A 16,529-nucleotide genomic window follows, 5' to 3' on the forward strand; every position below is an offset into this window, starting at 1 on the left:
ACCTCCTTCTCCTCATTTAGGACCCTCTCTGACTAAGTCTTTGGTCACCCCTCCTAATCTCTCCTTCTGTGACTCACTGGTGTGTTTCCTTATGCATCAATGAAGTGCCTTGGAATGATTTCCTAAATTAACAGAACTGTATGAAGTTGTTGTCATTGAATACTGTCCTTCCACTGAGAATATAAAATCCATGTGGGATGAAGAGGTCATCATCTCCATCCTTCCACAAACCCTGTACACTCTTCCCTATCATAGACTCTCCCCACCCATTTAATCTCCTCCCACACCCCATGTACACTCTCCCCTATCATGAGTTAATTGTATCCATGTGATTTATATCAATTAGTGTTAATTGTATTCAGATGATTCATATCAAGTGGGGTCTCTCTTGTATCCATTTATAGGAGAGCTTATTTAGGGTGTGGAGTGGGTAATGTTGATTTCTGTGAATAAAGGCTTGGAAGCAACTGAAGACCAGGCTCGAGTATTCTATCCTTCACCACTGGGCCATCCAGCTTATAACATCATGGACTCTTCCCACCCATTTAATCTGCTGTTGGAAAGTTCTGTAGAAACAATCCTTGATCCTCAAAAGGTAATAAATTGAAACTCTATAATATCCATTCATTCATCTCCACTATTCAACCCCGGCTTGCCCCTCTCCACAGGCAACATTACCTCTCTCATTCCTGTCCAGCAGCACAGGACCCGTGGTAACCCATGAAGGGTGTGATTATCTCAGTCTGGACCTGTCCCAGTTACCAAATAAACCCAATTCCCACCCATTTACTCCATTGATGCAGTTCCATCTCAGACGGGTGAATCAGCTCGGCACTGCCCGGTTCTGCTGGGTGTTTGTTCCACATCTGGTCTTGTGTGTGTGTCGGAAAAGTCTCCGCCTCACAAGTCTGTCTTCAGTTGTGTTCACTTTAAATGCACATCACTGTTCTCTGCCCCTCCTTTTTGCATCAACATCCCATTCTGTAGTTTTGCTCGCTTGGAATCTTTGCACCTGAGCACTCGGACAGTGGAGGTCCCCAATCGGGAACTCTCTCCCCCAAAAGGCTGTGGATTTTTGTTGGGTGAGGGTATCGAGGGATATGGAGCAAAGGCGGGTAAATGGGATTGAGGTACAGATCAGCCATGATCTGATTGAATGGTAGAACAGGCTTGAGGGGCTGAATGGCCTCCTCGTGTTCCGATGTGTCTGAGTTCTTGAGTCAGCCCCTTGCTGTTTTTGTGAGTGCAGGTGGCCCGGACCTGTTTGCCTGCTCTTTGCATATTTACACTTGTACACTCAATATCTATTGAAAGCTTTCCAACATCAACAATATGCAAGCAGGTGAAGGTCACTGTATCTTGTTCACTGGCCTATTAGTCTTGTACAATTGAATTACTAAGAATTTACAACACAGAAACAGGCCATTCGGCCCATCTGGTCTGTGCTAGAATGACTCAGGGTATCACCGTGCAAGTCTCACCCTCTGGCTCATGCAAAGGTGACATTGCGTTCAGTACAAGTGAGTCAGGCTCCAGGCGTTTATCAAATGTGTGATGAATAAAGCTCCTCCTGAAATCACACATTTCATCATCGAAGAATGAAATGGCTTCACAAATGGAACTATTTCCACCCCATCTGTTGATGTGTCGATGACCCTCCTTCAGAAAGGCACCGAGCGACAGCGGAGAGAACAGGGCTGGAAATGACTGCATCCATTGTTTGCAAAAATTAATCCCTCTCGATCGCCCACTGCCTCAAATGTCTATCCAATTCTCACTTAACTTTTCCCATATTGGGCCAGACTTTGCTGGAGCAGGACATGTGATAATGACCAGATAATCTGTTTAGTGGTGTTGGTTGAGGGATAAATATTGGCCCCAGGACACCGGGGAGAACTCCCCTGCTCTTCTTCGAAATAGTGGCCATAGGCTCTTTGACGTTCACCTAAGAGGGCAGAGGGGCCTCGGTTTAACGTCTCATCCGAAAGACAGCACTCCAGGGATTTGACCACATAATCCAGGCTGACACTCCAGTGCAGTACTGAGGGAGCACTGCACTGTCGGAGATGCCGTCTTTCTGATGAGACATTAAATCAACACCTACCTGCCTTCTCAGGTGGTGATAAAAGATCATTATTCAGAGAGGAACAATGGAATTCTTCTAGTCAATATTTATCCCTCAGCCAACATCACTAAACCTGGTCATTATTTCATTGCTGTTTATGGGATCTTGCTGTGCGCAATAATTAGCTGATGCGATTCCCGAGATTACAACAGTTATCATGCTTCAAAAATACTTCATTGGCTCTGACACGCTTTGGGATTTAAGAACATAAGAATATATGAAATAGGAGCAGGAGTAGGCCACACGGCCCCTCGAGCCTGGTCCCCATTCAATCAGGTCATGGCTGATCTTTGACCTCAACTCCACTTTCCCGCCCGATCCCCATCTCCCTTGAGAAGTGCTATATAAATGCAAGTTTTTTCTTTCTTGCCATTCAATGATTCAATGGGAGTGAGGATTTAGTGGGGAGGGAATGGGTATTCAAAGGAAGGAGTGGATATTGCACGAGAAGATTGGATATTTAATGGGAGGAGTACGTGTTCAATGGGAGGAGTGTGTGTTTAATGGGAGGAGTGTGTGTTTAACAGGAGGAGTACGTGTTTAATGGGAGAAGTGTGTGTTTAATGGGAGGAGTATGTGTTCAATGGGAGGAGTGTGTGTTTAACAGGAGGAGTATGTGTTTAATGGGAGGAGTACGTGTTTAATGGGAGGAGTATGTGTTCAATGGGAGGAGTATGTGTTTAACAGGAGGAGTGTGTGTTTAATGGGAGGAGTACGTGTTTAATGGGAGGAGTATGTGTTTAACAGGAGGAGTATGTGTTCAATGGGAGGAGTATGTGTTTAACAGGAGGAGTATGTGTTTAATGGGAGGAGTACGTGTTTAATGGGAGGAGTATGTGTTTAACAGGAGGAGTATGTGTTCAATGGGAGGAGTACGTGTTTAATGGGAGGAGTACGTGTTTAATGGGAGGAGTACGTGTTTAATGGGAGGAGTGTGTGTTCATTGGGAAGAGTACGTGTTTAATGGGAGGAGTACGTGTTTAATGGGAGGAGTACGTGTTTAATAGGAGGAGTACGTGTTTAATGGGAGGAGTACGTATTTAATGGGAGGAGTGTGTGTTTAATGGGAGGAGTGTGTGTTTAATGGGAGGAGTACGTGTTTAATGGGAGGAGTACGTGTTTAATGGGAGGAGTGTGTGTTTAATGGGAGGAGTACGTGTTTAATGGGAGGAGTACGTGTTTAATGGGAGGAGTGTGTGTTTAATGGGAGGAGTGCGTGTTCAATGGGAGGAGTGCGTGTTTAATGGGAGGGGTGTGTGTTCATTGGGAGGAGTACGTGTTTAATGGGAGGAGTACGTGTTTAATGGGAGGAGTGTGTGTTTAATGGGAGGAGTACGTATTCAATGGGAGGAGTGTGTGTTTAATGGGAGGAGTACGTGTTTAATGGGAGGAGTACGTGTTTAATGGGAGGAGTGTGTGTTCATTGGGAGGAGTACGTGTTTAATGGGAGGAGTACGTGTTTAATGGGAGGAGTACGTGTTTAATGGGAGGAGTGTGTGTTTAATGGGAGGAGTACGTGTTTAATGGGAGGAGTGTGTGTTTAATGGGAGGAGTACGTGTTTAATAGGAGGAGTACGTGTTTAATGGGAGGAGTACGTATTTAATGGGAGGAGTGTGTGTTTAATGGGAGGAGTGTGTGTTTAATGGGAGGAGTACGTGTTTAATGGGAGGAGTGTGTGTTTAATGGGAGGAGTACGTGTTTAATGGGAGGAGTGTGTGTTTAATGGGAGGAGTACGTGTTTAATGGGAGGAGTACGTATTTAATGGGAGGAGTACGTGTTTAATGGGAGGAGTACGTATTCAATGGGAGGAGTGTGTGTTTAATGGGACGAGTGAGTGTTTAATGGGAGGAGTGTGTGTTCATTGGGAAGAGTACGTGTTTAATGGGAGGAGTACGTGTTTAATGGGAGGAGTACGTGTTTAATGGGAGGAGTACGTATTTAATGGGAGGAGTACGTATTCAATGGGAGGAGTGTGTGTTTAATGGGAGGAGTGAGTGTTTAATGGGAGGAGTGTGTGTTCATTGGGAAGAGTACGTGTTTAATGGGAGGAGTACGTGTTTAATGGGAGGAGTACGTGTTTAATGGGAGGAGTGTGTGTTCATTGGGAGGAGTACGTGTTTAATGGGAGGAGTACGTGTTTAATGGGAGGAGTACGTGTTTAATGGGAGGAGTGTGTGTTTAATGGGAGGAGTACGTGTTTAATGGGAGGAGTACGTGTTTAATGGGAGGAGTACGTATTTAATGGGAGGAGGGTGTGTTCAATGGGAGGAGTACGTGTTTAATGGGAGGAGTACGTGTTTAATGGGAGGAGGGTGTGTTCAATGGGAGGAGTACGTGTTTAATGGTAGGTGTACGTCTTTAATGGGAGGAGTGTGTGTTCATTGGGAGGAGTACGTGTTTAATGGGAGGAGTACGTGTTTAATGGGAGGAGTGTGTGTTCAATGGGAGGAGTACGTGTTTAATGGTAGGTGTACGTCTTTAATGGGAGGAGTGTGTGTTCATTGGGAGGAGTACGTGTTTAATGGGAAGAGTACGTGTTTAATGGGAGGAGTACGTGTTTAATGGGAGGAGTACGTGTTTAATGGGAGGAGTGTGTGTTCATTGGGAGGAGTACGTGTTTAATGGGAGGAGTACGTGTTTAATGGGAGGAGTACGTGTTTAATGGGAGGAGTGTGTGTTTAATGGGAGGAGTACGTGTTTAATGGGAGGAGTACGTGTTTAATGGGAGGAGTACGTGTTTAATGGGAGGAGTGTGTGTTCATTGGGAGGAGTACGTGTTTAATGGGAGGAGTACGTGTTTAATGGGAGGAGTACGTGTTTAATGGGAGGAGTGTGTGTTCATTGGGAGGAGTACGTGTTTAATGGGAGGAGTACGTGTTTAATGGGAGGAGTACGTGTTTAATGGGAGGAGTGTGTGTTTAATGGGAGGAGTACGTGTTTAATGGGAGGAGTACGTGTTTAATGGGAGGAGTACGTATTTAATGGGAGGAGGGTGTGTTCAATGGGAGGAGTACGTGTTTAATGGGAGGAGTACGTATTTAATGGGAGGAGGGTGTGTTCAATGGGAGGAGTACGTGTTTAATGGTAGGTGTACGTCTTTAATGGGAGGAGTGTGTGTTCATTGGGAGGAGTACGTGTTTAATGGGAGGAGTACGTGTTTAATGGGAGGAGTGTGTGTTTAATGGGAGGGGTGTGTGTTTAATGGGAGGAGTACGTGGTTAATGGAGGAGTTTGTGTTCAATGGGAGGAGTGTGTGTTTAATGGGAGGAGTACGTGTTTAATGGGAGGAGTTTGTGTTCAATGGGAGGAGCGCGTGTTCAATGGGAGGAGTACGTGTTTAATGGGAGGAGTACGTGTTTAATGGGAGGAGTGTGTGTTCATTGGGAGGAGTGTGTGTTTAATGGGAGGAGTACGTGTTTAATGGGAGGAGTGCGTGTTCAATGGGAGGAGTACGTGTTTAATGGGAGGAGTACGTGTTTAATGGGAGGAGTACGTGTTTAATGGGAGGAGTGCGTGTTCAATGGGAGGAGTGCGTGTTTAATGGGAGGAGTGCGTGTTTAATGGGAGGAGTGCGTGTTCAATGGGAGGAGTACGTGTTTAATGGGAGGAGTACGTGTTTAATGGGAGGAGTGCGTGTTCAATGGGAGGAGTACGTGTTTAATGGGAGGAGTACGTGTTTAATGGGAGGAGTGCGTGTTCAATGGGAGGAGTACGTGTTTAATGGGAGGAGTACGTGTTTAATGGGAGGAGTGCGTGTTCAATGGGAGGAGTACGTGTTTAATGGGAGGAGTACGTGTTTAATGGGAGGAGTGCGTGTTCAATGGGAGGAGTACGTGTTTAATGGGAGGAGTATGTGTTCAATGGGAGGCGTGTGTGTTTAATGGGAGGAGTGTGTGTTTAATGGGAGGAGTGCGTGTTTAATGGGAGGAGTGCGTGTTCAATGGGAGGTGTACGTGTTTAATGGGAGGAGTACGTGTTTAATGGGAGGAGTGCGTGTTCAATGGGAGGAGTACGTGTTTAATGGGAGGAGTACGTGTTTAATGGGAGGAGTACGTGTTTAATGGGAGGAGTACGTGTTTAATGGGAGGAGTACGTGTTTAATGGGAGGAGTGCGTGTTCAATGGGAGGAGTGCGTGTTCAATGGGAGGAGTGTGTGTTTAATGGGAGGAGTACGTGGTTAATGGAGGAGTTTGTGTTCAATGGGAGGAGTGTGTGTTTAATGGGAGGAGTACGTGTTTAATGGGAGGAGTTTGTGTTCAATGGGAGGAGCGCGTGTTCAATGGGAGGAGTACGTGTTTAATGGGAGGAGTACGTGTTTAATGGGAGGAGTGTGTGTTCATTGGGAGGAGTGTGTGTTTAATGGGAGGAGTACGTGTTTAATGGGAGGAGTGCGTGTTCAATGGGAGGAGTACGTGTTTAATGGGAGGAGTACGTGTTTAATGGGAGGAGTACGTGTTTAATGGGAGGAGTGCGTGTTCAATGGGAGGAGTGCGTGTTTAATGGGAGGAGTGCGTGTTTAATGGGAGGAGTGCGTGTTCAATGGGAGGAGTACGTGTTTAATGGGAGGAGTACGTGTTTAATGGGAGGAGTGCGTGTTCAATGGGAGGAGTACGTGTTTAATGGGAGGAGTACGTGTTTAATGGGAGGAGTGCGTGTTCAATGGGAGGAGTACGTGTTTAATGGGAGGAGTACGTGTTTAATGGGAGGAGTGCGTGTTCAATGGGAGGAGTACGTGTTTAATGGGAGGAGTACGTGTTTAATGGGAGGAGTGCGTGTTCAATGGGAGGAGTACGTGTTTAATGGGAGGAGTATGTGTTCAATGGGAGGCGTGTGTGTTTAATGGGAGGAGTGTGTGTTTAATGGGAGGAGTGCGTGTTTAATGGGAGGAGTGCGTGTTCAATGGGAGGTGTACGTGTTTAATGGGAGGAGTACGTGTTTAATGGGAGGAGTGCGTGTTCAATGGGAGGAGTACGTGTTTAATGGGAGGAGTACGTGTTTAATGGGAGGAGTACGTGTTTAATGGGAGGAGTACGTGTTTAATGGGAGGAGTACGTGTTTAATGGGAGGAGTGCGTGTTCAATGGGAGGAGTGCGTGTTCAATGGGAGGAGTGTGTGTTTAATGGGAGGAGTGCGTGTTCAATGGGAGGAGTACGTGTTTAATGGGAGGAGTGCGTGTTCAATGGGAGGAGTACGTGTTTAATGGGAGGAGTACGTGTTTAATGGGAGGAGTGCGTGTTCAATGGGAGGAGTACGTGTTTAATGGGAGGAGTACGTGTTTAATGGGAGGAGTGCGTGTTCAATGGGAGGAGTGTGTGTTCAATGGGAGGAGTACGTGTTTAATGGGAGGAGTACGTGTTTAATGGGAGGAGTGTGTGTTCAATGGGAGACGTGCGTGTTTAATGGGAGGAGTGCGTGTTTAATGGGAGGCGTGCGTGTTCAATGGGAGACGTGCGTGTTTAATGGGAGGAGTGCGTGTTCAATGGGAGGAGTACGTGTTTCATGTGTGGAGTACGTGTTTAATGGGAGGCGTGCGTGTTCAATGGGAGACGTGCGTGTTTAATGGGAGGAGTGCGTGTTTAATGGGAGGCGTGCGTGTTCAATGGGAGACGTGCGTGTTTAATGGGAGGAGTGCGTGTTTAATGGGATGCGTGCGTGTTCAATGGGAGACGTGCGTGTTTAATGGGAGGAGTGCGTGTTCAATGGGAGACGTGCGTGTTTAATGGGAGGAGTACGTGTTTAATGGGAGGAGTGTGTGTTCAATGGGAGACGTGCGTGTTTAATGGGAGGAGTGCGTGTTCAAAGGGAGAAGTACGTGTTTCATGTGTGGAGTACGTGTTTAATGGGAGGCGTGCGTGTTCAATGGGAGACGTGCGTGTTTAATGGGAGGAGTGCGTGTTTAATGGGAGGCGTGCGTGTTCAATGGGAGACGTGCGTGTTTAATGGGAGGAGTGCGTGTTCAATGGGAGGAGTACGTGTTTCATGTGTGGAGTACGTGTTTCATGTGTGGAGTATGTGTTTAATGGGATGAGTACGTGTTTAATGGGAGGAGTACGTGTTTAATGGGAGGAGTACGTGTTCAATGGGAGGAGTACGTGTTTAATGGGAGGAGTACGTGTTTAATGGGAGGAGTATATCTCCAGGCTCGATCCCGCGACTAGTACACTCTGTAGTTTACATCCATGACTTGGTTCCAGGAAACCTGATGCAAATTGTTGAAATTTGCAGATGATAACCAAACTCAGAGGGGCAGTGGAATTGGAGGAGGCAGCCCAGAAACTAGAGAATGAGCCAAACAAAATATGTGAGTGGGCAGAACAATAGGAGATGGAATTTTCTGCAGGTAAGTATAAAGTACAGCAGGCAGGAAGAATAAGTCACACATGCACTCCATTTATGATGTTGAAATATCTCAGAATGAAGTCAAAAGAGACCTTGGAGTCTTAGACTCAACGCTCAATCTGTCCAACCAAAACAGAGCAACAGTCAACAAAACCACTAGGATGTTGAACTACAGATTCAAACAGTAGAGCACAAATCAGAGGAGGTGGTGATCAAACTGAGCCAGGCCCTGGGCAGATCACACCTTCAGTACAGTGTCAGTAAAAGTGACCATGAAACTGTTGGATTGTTGTAAAAACCTAACTGGTTCACTAATGTCCTTTAGGGAAGGAAACCTGCCGTCCTTACCCGGTCTGGTCCTATATGTGACTCCAGTCCCACATCAACGTGGTTGACTCTTAACTGCCCTCTGAAGTGGCCGAGCAAGACCCTCAGTTGTAACAGAAAAGTGCCCACCACCACCTTCTGAGGGCAACTAGGGACAGGCAATAAATGTTGGCCTTGCCAGAGACACCCACATCCCGAGAATTAATTTTTAAAAGTTCCATGATAGGTTAGAGTATATATGGGATAGGAGTTTAAATGGGAGGAGTGGGGATTGAATGGGAAGAGTGGGGATTGAATGGGAGGAGTGGGGATTGAATGGGAGGAGTGGGGATTGAATGGGAAGAGTGGGGATTGAATGGGAGGAGTGGAGATTGAATGGGAGGAGTGGGGATTGAATGGGAGGAGTGGAGATTGAATGGGAAGAGTGGGGATTGAATGGGAGGAGTGGGGATTGAATGGGAGGAGTGGAGATTGAATGGGAAGAGTGGGGATTGAATGGGAGGAGTGGGGATTGAATGGGAGGAGTGGGGATTGAATGGGAGGAGTGGGGATTGAATGGGAAGAGTGGGGATTGAATGGGAAGAGTGGGGATTGAATGGGAAGAGTGGGGATTGAATGGGAGGAGTGGGGATTGAATGGAAAACTCCTGGAATATGTCCAACCAGAGATAGCGACCTATGTCTGACTGTATCCCCAGGACACCATTTCTTTAAAGGATGAAAACAGAAGAGAATCATCAACAAAATCACAACCATTGTGAAAGATCATTTTAAATCATATGGAAATTTTGAGACAGGACTTGACCTTGTCTTTGCAAACCTCGTAATTACATTCAAATATATTCAAATTCAAACAGCATTCAGCCAACAACTGAGACAACAGCTCCCTTCTCTCATCCTCATGTCTCCTCCATGATTGGCCACACTATGATCTCAAATCCAAACCTTCCTCCCATTATCTGCCTTTGGGAAGCTTCAGGTTTCAAATTGGTCATGGTGGGGGTCGTATATAACAGGTGATGGCCAATCGGCAATGGCCAATCGGCGATAGCCAATCGGCGATGGCCAATCGGCGATAGCCAATCGGCCGTCCGTTTCCCACCTGGCCCATTGAAGTCAATGAGTAAGAAAATCGTTGGGAATGCAAAACGGGCGGCTGATTCGCCGTCGCCAATTGGCTGTCACCGATTCACTCGTGCCGATTGGCTGTCACCAAGTCGCTAGTGCCAATTGGCTGTCGCCGATTGGCTGTCGCTGATTCGCTAGTGCCGATTGGCTGTCGCCGATTAGCTGTCGCCGATTGGCTAGTGCCCAAGGCAAATTTATACCCCTTCGTTTCCTAAGATGTCTTACTGCAATTATATAGGGCCTTGGTGAGACCGCACCTAGAGTATTGTGTACAATTTTGGTCTCCTTACCTAAGAAAGGATATACTTGCCGTAGAGGGAGTGCAACGAAGGTTCACCAGACTGATTCCTGGGATGGTGGGATTGTCGTATGAGGAGAGATTGAGTAGACTAGGTCTGTATTCTCTAGAGTTTAGAAGAATGAGAGTTGATCTCATTGAAACATACAAAATTCTTACAGAACGTGACAGGGTAGATGCAGGGAGGATGTTTCCCCTGGCTGGGGAGTCTAGAACCAGGGGTCACAGTCTCAGAATAAAGGGTAGGCCATTTAGGACTGAGAAGAGGAGAAATTTCTTCACTCAGAGGGTGGTGAATCATTGGAATTCTCTCCCCCAGAGGGCTGTGGAGGCTCAGTCATTGAGTCCATTCAAAACAGAGATCAATAGATTTCTGGATATTAAAGGCATCAAGGGATGTGGGGATGGTGCAGGAAAATGGCGTTGAGGTAGAAGATCAGCAATGGTCTTGTTGAATGGTGGACCAGGCTCGAGGGGCCGGATGGCCTACTCCTGCTCCTAGTTCTTATGTTCATCTTTAACACCAATCGTTTGAATCCCTTTCAAGGACAGGCCGTTCAGCCCATCTGGTCTGTGCCGGTGTTTATGCTCCACATGAGCCTCCTCCCACCTTACTTCATCTCACCCTATCAGCATATCCTTCTATTCCTTTCTCCCTCATGTGTTTATTCAGCTTCCCCTTAAATGTATCTACACTATTTGCCTCAACTACTCCTTGTGGTAGTGAGTTCCACATTCTCACCACTCTCTGTGTAAAGAAGTTTCTCCTGAATTCCCTATTGGATTTATTTGTGATTATCTTATATTGATGGTCCCTAGTTTTGGACTCCCCCACAAGTGGAAACATCTTTTCTACATCTAGAGAAAAGAGCCCCAGCATGTTGAGTCTTTTCTGATATTAATAAACTCTCAGTTCTGGTATTATCAACCTTTTAAATCTTTTTTGCTCCTTCTCAGTGCCTCTATATCCTTTTTTATAATATGGGGACCACAACTGTTCACAATACTCCTAGTGTAGTCTAACCAAGGTTCTATTCATAGGAACATAGGAATATAGGAACAGGAGTAGGCCATTCAGCCCCTCGTGCCTGCTCCGCCATTTGATAAGATCACGGCTGATCTGTGATCTAACTCCATATGCCTTAATACCTTTGGCCCATATCCCTTAATACCTTTGGTTGCCAAAAAGCTATCTACCTCAGATTTAAATTTAGCAATTGAGCTAGTATCAATTGCCATTTGCGGAAGAGAGTTCCAAACTTCTACCACCCTTTGTGTGTAGAAATGTTTTCTAATCTCACTCCTGAAAGGTCTGACTCTAATTTTTAGACTGTGCCCCCACTCCTAAAATCCCCAACCAGCGGAAATAGTTTCTCTCTATCCACCCTATCTGTTCCCCTTAATATCTTATGAACTTCGATCAGATCACCCCTTAACCTTCTAATCTCTAGAGAATACAACCCCAATTTGTGTAATCTCTCCTCGTAACTTAACCCTTGAAGTCCAGGTATCATTCTAGTAAACCTACGCTGCACTCCCTCCAAGGCCAATATGTCCTTCCGAAGGTGCGGTGCCCAGAACTGCTCACAGTACTCCAGGTGCGGTCTAACCAGGGTTTTGTATAGCTGCAGCATAACTTCTGCCCCCTTGTACTCCAGTCCTCTAGATATAAAGGCCAGCATTCCATTAGCCTTATTGATTATTATCTGCACCTGTTCATGACACTTCAACAATCTATGTACCTGAACCCCTAAGTCCCTTTGGACATCCACTGTTTTTAACTTTTTACCATTTAGAAAGTACCCTGTTCTATCCTTTTTTGATCCAAAGTGGATGACCTCACATTTGTCTACATTGAATTCCATTTGCCACAGTTTTGCCCATTCACCTAATCTATCAATATCGCTTTGTAATTTTATGTTTTCATCTACACTGCTTACAATGCCACCAATCTTTGTGTCATCGGCAAACTTAGATATGAGACTTTATATGCCTTCATCTAAGTCGTTAATAAATATTGTGAATAATTGAGGCCCCAAGACAGATCCCAGCGGGACTCCACTAGTCACATCCTGCCAATGTGAGTACCTTCCCATTATCCCGACTCTCTGTCACCTTTCGCTCAGCCAACTTCCGATCCAAGTCCGTACTTTTCCCTCGATTCCATGGGCTTCTATCTTAGCTAACAGTCTTTTATGTGGGACCTTATCAAATGCCTTCTGGAAGTCCATATAAATAACATCCATTGACATTCCCCTGTCCACTACTTTAGCATAACCTCTCTGCTTTTCAATTTTATCCCTCTAGAGATGAATCCCAGTGCTTGGTTTGCCTTTTTATGGTCTTATTAACCTGTGTTGCTACTTTTAGTGATTTGTGTGTCTGTACCCCCAGATCCCTCTGCTCCTCTACCCCGTTTAGACTCTTATTATCCAAGCAGTATCTGGCCTCCTTATTCTTCCTACCAAAATGTAACACCTCACACTTATTTATATTGAAATTCATTCACCAATTGCACACCAATTCTGGAAGTTGATTAATATCCTCTTGTAATTTGATGCATTCTTCCTCAGGATTGAATCAGAAATACATTGGTTTTAGAGACTGTTTACTTGTGGTGAGTGGAGCTATACTGAGACAGAGAACATCAGAGAGGCACGAGGAGAGAAGATCAGCCATGATCTGATTGAATGGTGGAGCAGGCTCGAGGGGCCGGATGGCCTACTCCTGCTCCTATTTCCTATGTTCTTTGAAAGAGTCCAGTAACAGAGCCATTCACGGGTCCACTGTCCAAAACCAACACTTGCATTCAGCATCTGAGCACAGATTCCAAACCTGCTTAATTCTCGCTGTGTCACTGGTTCTGGATAAATGTCTGTTCTCAACACTGGACTGTGTTCGTCCGTAATATCTATTGGAAATACCCCTTATCTCTACTGATGTTAATCCAACTGTTTACATCGACTAGAAAAACCCACGTTCCATCAGTGAGCAGGGGTTGTGCTGTGCTTTCACTGTCGTTTCTCGTTCCTCACAGACAGTACGGACTGATCCCTGGAAAACCACTACAATTTGTTGTGAAGAAATCTGTGACTTTCTTTTCTGAAGGAGGCTTTAGGATGTGAACTGTTTTCTCATTATGTTTGACTAAAAGAATTTAAACAGACATGGATTAAAGAGAGTCCCATTAATCTAGTGAGTGTGTGTTTTGTGTGTGTGTGTCTGTGTGAGTGAGTGTACGCTTACATGTGTGTACATTTGTGCTTATGTGCATGTGTGCGTTGTGTGTCCTCGTGAATGCATTTTTATGCGTGTACGTGCAAACGGAATTCTGTGTGAATGCGTGCACATGTGCTTGCAAGTCCGCATATGCATGAATGTGTGTGCATGTATCGATGTCAATGTCTGTGTGTTTGTGTGTCTGTATATGTATGTGCGTGTGTCTGGATATGTGCGCATGTGTCTGTGTATATGTGTATCTGTGGATACGCATGTCCGTGTATGTGCATGTGTACGTGTGCCTGTGTGCACATGTGTGTGCCTGTGTAAGCGTGCGTGTGTCTGTGTATGTGCGTGTGTGCCTGTGTGTGTTTGTGTGCCTGTGCATGTGCATGTGTGCACGTGTCTATGTATATGCATGTGTGCGTGTGCCTGTGTCTGTACATGTATGTGCATGTCTGTGTATGTGTGGTTGTTGTGACATGTATGTAAGTTGTTGTTGAGTCCACATCAGACTGATTTCCTTTCGTGTACAGACCCTGAGAGCTGGTCAGCTGAGGGAACCTGGAGCCTCAGACTGTTCTGCTTTGTGAGGATAAAGTTCCCATTCCCTCACTCCTCTCCCCAAAGGCTGCAGAGCGGTGTCTCGAGCTCTGGCTGCCTGATCTGGTTGTTCTTCGCGTGTTAAACCTCGGCAGTGGCTGTCGGCAGCTTGATGTATCTCAGCCGAAACTCACACATGGAACCACAACACGAAACAGGCCATTCGGCCCAAGCAGTCCGTGCTGGGGTTTACCCTCTTGAGTAAATGTCAGGTGGTACATTTTGGTAAAAAGTTAAGAGTAAAAATGAATTCTCCAGACAATGGGAGTTCCCTGCCTGGTGGGGAGCACATCGAGCACAGAAACAAGGGAGGCATCGAGAGAGAGAGCAGCGTGTGTCGAGGCTACGCCCATTATAACGGGGTTATAGTGCACAGCACATTAGTGAGAGTGCACCAAACTAATAGTGAGATTATAGCACCTCATAGTGATATCCTGGTACGATAGTGAGATTATAGCACACTGATAGTGATATCCTGGCACGATAGTGAGACTATAGCACACTGATAGTGATATCCTGGCACGATAGTGAGACTATAGCACACTGATAGTGATATCCTGGCACGATAGTGAGATTATAGCACCCTGATAGTGATATCAAAAAAGTGCAGGGGTGAAATTAAAAAGGAAATTAGGAAAGCAAAGAGAGGGCATGAAAAAATACTGGCAAGTAAAATCAAGGAAAACCCAAAGATGTTTTATAAATACATCAAGAGCAAGAGGATAACTAAGGAAAGAGTAGGGCCTATTAGAGACCAAAAAGGTAACCTGTGTGTGGAGGCGGAAGATGTGGGTATGGTTCTTAATGAATACTTTGGTCTGTCTTCACAAAGGAGAGGGACGATGCAGAGATTGTAGTTAAGGAGGAGGAGTGTGAAATATTGGCTGGGATAAACATAGTGAGAGAGGAAGTATTAAGGGGATTAGCATCTTAGAAAGTAGATAAATCACCAGGCCCGGATGAAATGTATCCCAGGCTGTTAAAAGAAGCAAGGGAGGAAATAGCGGAGACTCTGACCATCATTTTCCAATCCTCACTGGATACAGGTGTGGTGCTGGAGGATTGGAGGACTGCTAACATTGTACCGTTGTTTAAAAAGGGAGAAAGAGATAGACGGAGTAATTATAGGCCAATCATGATTTTATACACCTCAATTAAATCTCCCCTCAGCCTCCATTGTTCCAAAGAAAATGACCCCAGCCTATCCAATCTTTTCTCATAGCTAATCAGTCTAACCTCTGAGGGAAAGTTCTCAGAATTGATTCTGAGGGACAGCATAAATCGTCTTTTAGAAAGGTACGGATTAATCAAGGACAGTCAGCATGGATTTGTTAAGGGAAGATTGTGTCTGACTAACTTGATTGAATTTTTTGAGCAGGTAACAAGGAGGGTCAATGAGGGTAATGCATTTGATGTAGTCTACATGGATTTTAGCAAGGCTTTGACAAGGTCCCACATGGCAGACTGGTCAAAAAAGTACAAGCCCATGGGATCCAAGGGAGAGTGGCAAGTTGGACGCAAAATTGGCTCAGTGGCAGGAAGCAAAGGGTAATGGTTGATTGGTGTTTTTGCGACTGGAAGGCTGTTTCCAGTGGGGTTCCGCAAGGCTCGGTACTGGGTCCCTTGCTTTTTGTGGTATATATTAATGATTTGGACTTAAATGTGGGGGTCTTGATCAAGAAGTTTGCAGATGATACAAAAATTGGCTGTGTGGTTGATAGTGAGGAGGAAAGCTGTAGACTGCAGGAAGATATCAATGGACTGGTCAGGTGGACAGAAAAGTGGCAAATGGAATTCAATCTGGAGAAGTGTGAGGTAATGCATTTGGGGAGGGCAAACAAGGCAAAGGAATACACAATAAATGGGAGGATACTGAAAGGTGTAGAGGAAGTGAGGGACCTTGGAGTGCATGTCCACAGATCCCTGAAGGTAGCAGGACACGTAGATAAGGTGGTTAAAAAGACATAAGGGACACTTTCCTTTATTAGCCGAGGCACAGAATACAAAAGCAGGGAGGTTATGCTAGAACTGTATAAAACATTGCTTAGGCCACAGCTTGAGTACTGTGTACAGTTCTGGTCACCACATTACAGGAAAGATGTGATTGCACTAGAGAGGGTACAGAGGAGATTTATGAGGATGTTGTCAGGACTGGAGAATTTTAGCTATGAGGAAAGATTGGACAGGCTGGGGTTGTTCTCTTTGGAACAAAGGAGGCTGAGGGGAGATTTAATTGAGGTGTATAAAATTATGAGGGGCCTAGATAGAGTGGATAGGAAGGGCCTATTTCCCTTAGCAGAGAGGTCAATAACCAGGGGGCATAGATTTAAAGTGATTGGTAGAAGGATTAGAGGGGAGCTGAGGAGAAATGTTTTCACCCAGAGGGTGGTGGGGGTCTGGAACTCACTGCCTGAGAGGGTGGGAGAGGCAGAAACCCTCAACTCATTTAAAAAGTGCCTGGATGGGTACGGACCAAGTGCTGGAAAGTG

This window comes from Heptranchias perlo, chromosome 21 (genome assembly GCF_035084215.1).
Source record: "Heptranchias perlo isolate sHepPer1 chromosome 21, sHepPer1.hap1, whole genome shotgun sequence".
In the NCBI taxonomy this organism is placed as follows: domain Eukaryota; kingdom Metazoa; phylum Chordata; class Chondrichthyes; order Hexanchiformes; family Hexanchidae; genus Heptranchias; species Heptranchias perlo.